This window comes from Mus caroli, unplaced genomic scaffold (genome assembly GCF_978045245.1).
Source record: "Mus caroli unplaced genomic scaffold, Mus_caroli_1 scaffold_3, whole genome shotgun sequence".
Classification (NCBI taxonomy): Eukaryota; Metazoa; Chordata; class Mammalia; order Rodentia; family Muridae; genus Mus; species Mus caroli.
This window is the reverse complement of record NW_028227258.1, coordinates 32216908-32223184: the sequence shown is the minus strand read 5'-3', so window position 1 is coordinate 32223184 and position 6277 is coordinate 32216908. Positions and strand designations below refer to the sequence as shown.

At 41.5% G+C, this 6277-nt stretch overlaps 1 long non-coding RNA gene across 1 annotated transcript; it reads left to right on the top strand.

The window, feature by feature from the left end:
• Window positions 1–202: 202 nt before the first annotated feature.
• On the top strand, window positions 203–5638 carry LOC110292008 (uncharacterized). The gene is made up of 3 exons (XR_002377635.3): window positions 203–303; window positions 2309–2461; window positions 5258–5638. It is a non-coding gene; the product is annotated as an uncharacterized LOC110292008 (long non-coding RNA).
• Window positions 5639–6277: the final 639 nt, after the last annotated feature.

The window sequence follows — 6277 nt, the reverse complement described above, 5'->3', positions numbered from 1 at the left end:
AGGGAAAAAAATGCAGTTTCCATTGCAGAAGCAATTATGACCAAACGGCCAGGCACCAAGCTCCTGAGAAATGTCTCTTAGAGCTTGAAAATGAAGTGCCCGGGGAGCACTGTCCCGGGCCAAGCCCAGCTCTATCTGAACATCTCATAAATGTCCCTACAAGCATAACCTGACAGCGAAGAAAATGCAGGAGAACCAGTTCTGAAATGCAGTGAGACGGAATAAAGGAAAGCTCAGGCTCAGCTGCTCACGAAAGTTCACGTGCGCAAGCATCCGACGCAAGGAGCTACTGCTCGGGCATATGTATGTACTGTTCGGGCGTATGTAGAAATGTGTGTGTGCAGAAAGGAAGTAGGAAGGGGTGGGGCAGACTGAAAATACTGATGGTCCACAGAGAACACTTTGAATGGCAGAGTAAGACTGATCAGACACATGCAACATATGCTTTCGTAGACTATAATAATAATAATAATATTTATGAAAATAATGCTAACCATTTACTCCATTGCTTGGCTTCTACTGGTCTACAGACTGTATCGATCGACATTGGTGTTATGTTTATAAAAAGATAAAGAGAAGCGGGGGTATGTTCTATGGAGGTGTAGTCAGGTATGGGGGAAGGGGGTTCCTCGGTGGGCCCATGCTGGGGGCCCATCCCTTCCCCCTGAGGGACCAGCCACATGACGGCATAGTATAGAATGGAGTTTATTTAGGACTTGGGAAGGGGAGTTAAGAGGGTAGTAGAGGCAGAGAAAGGCAGGAGGGGGAGGGGAGGGGAGGGAGATGAGTAGAGGCTGAGGGGGGGGCGGGATGGGGAGAGAGGGGGCAAGAGAAAGCAAGAGAGCAGGAGAGGAGCAAGAGAGTGAGGAGGGGGCAAGCAGCCCCTTTTATGGTGGGGTAGGGCCTACCTGGCTTGTTGCCAGGTAACTGTGGGGCGGAGCTTTGACAATTGGTATGGGAGGGTTTTTTTTTTTTTTTAATGTGACAATACTATTTTGAGTGGGGAGTGAACCTGGTGCAATCATGTTTAACTGGTGAAGCGCCTCAGTTGGTCATTTAAAGTGTCATCGACACTAATGGATTAGGTTTGTAACTTTTACTTTGATGGCATGTTGCAGGTTCTCTTTCTGATCCTATAAACACACCATAGTACTTTTGGCATATGTCACACAGTAGAGGTTAGAGATGTTTTCAGGATGGCTTTTATTTTGTAAATGCTCACATTCACAGCAGAACTGTGGGTACACTGCTGAGTGTGGTTTTTCATCTGGCTGTTAAGAAAAGGGGGCAGCAGAAACCGCGTGCCACTGTGGTTAAATGTTTCAAGCAACAAAGCTAAAGAAGACATGGTCACACAGGACACTGCATCCTGCTCACCAACTCTGTGGGGTCCTCATTTTACTTCCTGAAGCAGTAACCATTCCCAAGTAACACTTTAAATGACCAACTGAGACGCTTTACAGGTTAAACATGATTGTACTGGGTGCACTCCCCAAAATAGTATTGTCACATTAATAAAAAAAAAAAACCTATTTAAACTATGAAGACTTGAAAACACATTGTCTTTTGTAGAATCATATTTCTGTTTCCCCCAGCAACAGAATAAGCTTTCATGGATTTCAGCGCACAAGCTTTGAAGTAAATGCCGTCTCTTCAATACCAATAGTTACATTTAATAATGGTAACATTGAAAGTTTGCTATATATAAATCACTTTATTTCTATAAATTTTGCCACCTCACAGGTAGGGATTTGAAGTTTAAAGAGACGTAGATAAGATCTTTCTTTCTTTTTCTTTTTAAAACAAATCCTACAGTTAGTAAATAGCAGAGCCTAGTCTTAAATTCAAATCTGCCATAAAGAAACCTTTTGATCTGAAAGTTTGTTTGAACATAGTTCTAATACTTTCCTGTAAGCAAAGGGGAAAATTATGGCTAAACACTGGTATAGTTTGGGTATAAAACTGGCTTTGGGTCATTGTCTTACTTGATCTTGGTATATGACTAAGATTCCTGGGATAAAAATAGAAGCTAAAAGTACTTGTAAGGCCCCACAATATTCTGGACTAAGACTGGAGAAAGCTTTTCTGTGTGTGCCTGCTGAACTACCAAATCTGGATGCAAAGATCCTTTGTGCTAAAAATAAGTAGGAAAATCATGATTAAAGCCAAGTCAGTTGCTATTGCACGCTAGGGTGGTGGTGGTGCGCAGGACATGGTTTCTTTATAGATGGGTTCTTCTCTGCCATTGAACGTCTTTTTTCAAACAAGCTCTGAAAATCTTTTTTTCTTTTTTTTTTTTTTAATTCAGACTTCTCTGAGAACTGGAATAGAGCCAGAAAGCTCCAACCAGAGCGTTAGAAACATCTATAACTATTCTGGAACCTTCCAGCTAGAAGACAAGCTTTGAAGACAATGTGCCCCACCTGGAGGATTGGGTGACTGAGATATTGATCTAAGAAGTGTATGTGCACAAAATGGATTTCCTATTACCTTAAATAATGGCAACTGTGTTTTTCAGCTGTTTCTAATACTGTTAGGAGGTCTTTGTTGGATATGTTTATAGTCCATGAAAGCTTTATTGCAATTCAATATCTGACTTATTAGAGAAACTAGGTAACACAAGCAAGTCCCCTTCTAGCCACCCGACAAATGAATTTACAATGTAACGGATTTGCATAGCACTGAGAACAGGTGACCTCAAACTGAGAGGTCTGCCTGCTTTTGCCTCCTGAGTAAGTGCAGGGATTAAAGAGGAGCAGGGCAGCATCCAGCTGAGAGTAGAGCTAGGAAGGACTCAGGTACTATGGGAGGTGAAGAAAGAAAAGAATGAGATCTAGAACAGATACTCTATTGTGTGTACTGATCTTCCCCTTGAGACTGAAGACTTTACATCTGTAGTTGCTAGCTGACAACCTCCAGTCCTCAGTCTGAAGACTGTTTTTGTTTTTCTTGCCAAAAAGCACTGCTTTCTGCCAGTGTGTGGCAGTGCTGAAGAGCCCTGATAGTTCTGGAGCACTCCCTAGTACTACCTCGGCCTGTTCCGATGGAAGCTTGATACTCTGCTTGCCTCTTTTACAGCTCTCAGGTGCTGATCCCAGGGGCCTCCCTGATGTTCCCCCATGCTAATTTGTTCTGAGTCAACTTCCCAGGGAACTTGACCTAGAGTAAATACCATGGCAGCCCTACTCTTACTGTTTATTTGCACAGATTATCCCTGATGAATATGGTTTGATGTACTAGTTTTTAACTTTACAATGGTGTGAAACCAACACCATTTAGTATAAGACCATACTTCAAATTTTGATTTTGGTCAGTTCCCAGGCTCATGAAATGTGCCAATGAGCCATAGCTCTCAAATCAGTTATAGGATCGTAAGTGTAAATACTTAACACTCTCTGTGACAACTTGCTAAAGTGTAGTATTCCAACAGATTAAGGGTATGAAATGCATTTATGACCTGTGGAAGATATTTTCAATGCATATTGGAATTATCAGAACATAACCACAGTTTAGAAGCCTCTATATATGGAATACTCATGTAGGATTTTATTGAAAGCAAATCAAACTGGTTTCACACTTAAATGCTTTACCCAGTAAGGAAAATTATCATTATGGTTGTATATGGAAGACTGCTTTATGGTTCATCTTTCAAACTAACATCAGGGGAGTATTGTTTCTTTTTCTTATTAGCCTTTGTATTTATTTTGCATTCATAAACATATCCTTATGCCTTAGAGCAGAAATGTATTAGCTAATAGAATGAGTCATGACTATTTTTAATGTTCCTAACATACGTAAAACCAAGAATGTTCATTAATAAAAGTGACTGTAACAAACCAGAGAAAGGCTTTCAGTAGATGATCTACATTCTAAAGTAAGGGTAGCATTTTTACACATTACTCTATAGAAGAATAATTTAATTTAATTTTTCTTAAGTCAACTTATGATATTAATAAATTCACATATATAAACTTTTCATTTCTTCATCTAAAAAATCATGTTAAAATGCATGCTTATAACCTGGGGGGAAAGATTCACACTCACGTTAAGTCATTCTACACTCTAATGTTCAGGGAAATTTAAAGGAAATTTTGAACTAGTAAATGTTAAATTAAGAGTTGTGCAAAGAGAGCTCAGATTTGTTAAGCACATGAATGCCTGTCCTGGATCTGAGACCATTCCAGAATCTTCGTTTACACAACAGCCAAAGCAAAAGAATATGCACAACATGGATGTGAAGGGTGAGCGTGACCTTGGTTCTCCTACTTCTCAACTTCGAGGCCACACACAGAGCTGCTGGGCTCTGTCTTTCTGCCCCAGCTACAGGGATGAGTAGACAAATTCTACTCTGCCTCAGGTGTGCTCTTGCTGTGGCAATTTCCAAACTCGATGTGATACCAAGGACCTAAGGAGAAGCCCATGGTGCAGGGAGGCGGGAGAGATGCTGAGAATGCAGGGGTGGAAAAGAACGCTTGCCATTTCACATACAACATTTGGGATACCGGGCTAAAAGGAACAACAAACTTGTTCTGCAGTTTAAAATATCAAGGTCAGATATTTGAAAATTCTTGCTTTAAAATTGTCATTGAAATAAATTACAACTTAGCAGATAAGATTCGATTGAAAAATATTGGTAGAGTGAAAGTTTAGTACCATTAGTAAACCTATCTATTATAAAATATTCTTTCCAGAGAAATAGCTACTCAACCAAACATGGCATCAAAAATATATTTTCCCTAAAAATGTGAATGTGTGATAGCAAGGCTGCATGTGTACACAAACAGCAACAGCAGTCAAGTGAAGAAACATTATTCAATGTACACACGCAACCACTCCCTTTATGCACAATCTCTATTTCTGGAACCAAAGAATTCTGATGTGTGTTAACATTCCTTCTAGGCTCCTCCCAACAGTTAACCTGGCAATAAGCCAGGTAGGCCTGGCTTCCTACAAAAGGGGCTGTTTGGCCCCACTCTCTTACTCTCTCTCTTTTCTCTCCCAGACCCTTTTTTCTCTCTCTTCCTTCCTCTCCCCCCTCCCCTTCCCATGTCCTAAATAAACTCTATTCTACACTATACTGTCCTGTGGCTGGTACCTCACAGGGAAGGGATACCTCAGCATGGGCCCACTGAGGAACTCCCACACCTCACCATACCTGGCTCTACAAAACATATCCTGATCTATTTTTTAGAAAACACAACAATGTGCAACCAGCTGTAGGTCTTCATCCTTCTTTGTTTTCCTTCTCCGTGCCCAGGAAGGAATCCAGTGCTTTGACCGTGCATGGCAAACACACTACCATAGAGACGCAAGCCACCATCCATCCCCGTGCTTCTTTGTTAATGGAGGAGGTGAGAATGGGAATAAGTGAAGTCGACTCACTTGTTTGACAATTATTTTGAGAACCTATTACATGCCAGCTGTCCTGGTAGGCATTGGCAATGTAACTACACACACAACAGACATATTCTCTGTCCACGTGAAGCGTACTGTCTAAGGGAAGAAACTGACATAGGCTGTGTTACATAAGCACGGTTGATGGATGTCTACACTTAAAAGGGAACCAAGCACACTGTATACCCAAACTGTATTTAAAGTGGAAGTTTGATGATGTTTAAGTTGAGTACTCCATGTGGTTGTTGGCCAGTCTGGGCGGGGCGGGCATTGGAGCTAAAGAAGGTAAGGCACATATGAAGTGCTAGAAGACAGCGTGTCTCTTTCAAGAAACTGATAAAAGGGTCCAGTGTAGCTGAGTCTGGAGAGGGCAGTAGTATAGAAAGACGAGGTGTGGAAGACTAGATCATGAAAGGAGACATAACTATTACGGAGTGAGTGTAGGCTTTGCCATAACAGCAACAAGAAGCCAGTCAAAAGATTAAAATCAAGGAGATCAAAGTCATATTTTAGAAATTTTACTTAACTATAGAGTGGGCAATGAAGGTGGGGAGAGCGATTAGGATTCTCAGGGGCGGGGGGTGGGGAGGAATCAGACTGTGAGTGATGCTGGGAAAGAAGAGACGTAGAAAGATTAAAGACATTATTAGAAACAAAACAGGGAGGACCCAGTAATTGGCTGGCTGTGGGCAGTGTGGGAGAGATAGGAGCTAAAGATCCGCCTTACCATTCCTCCTCCTCAGGAGTTGGGGAGAGGTTGTGCCCATGCTGAAGGGGAGGGCAATGCAAAGAGAAGACAAAGACAAAGATGAGGTCTTTTTTGAAGGTGCTGAATTTGAGGAATTTTGTAAGCAAGCAAGCAAGCAAGCAAGCAAGCAAGCAA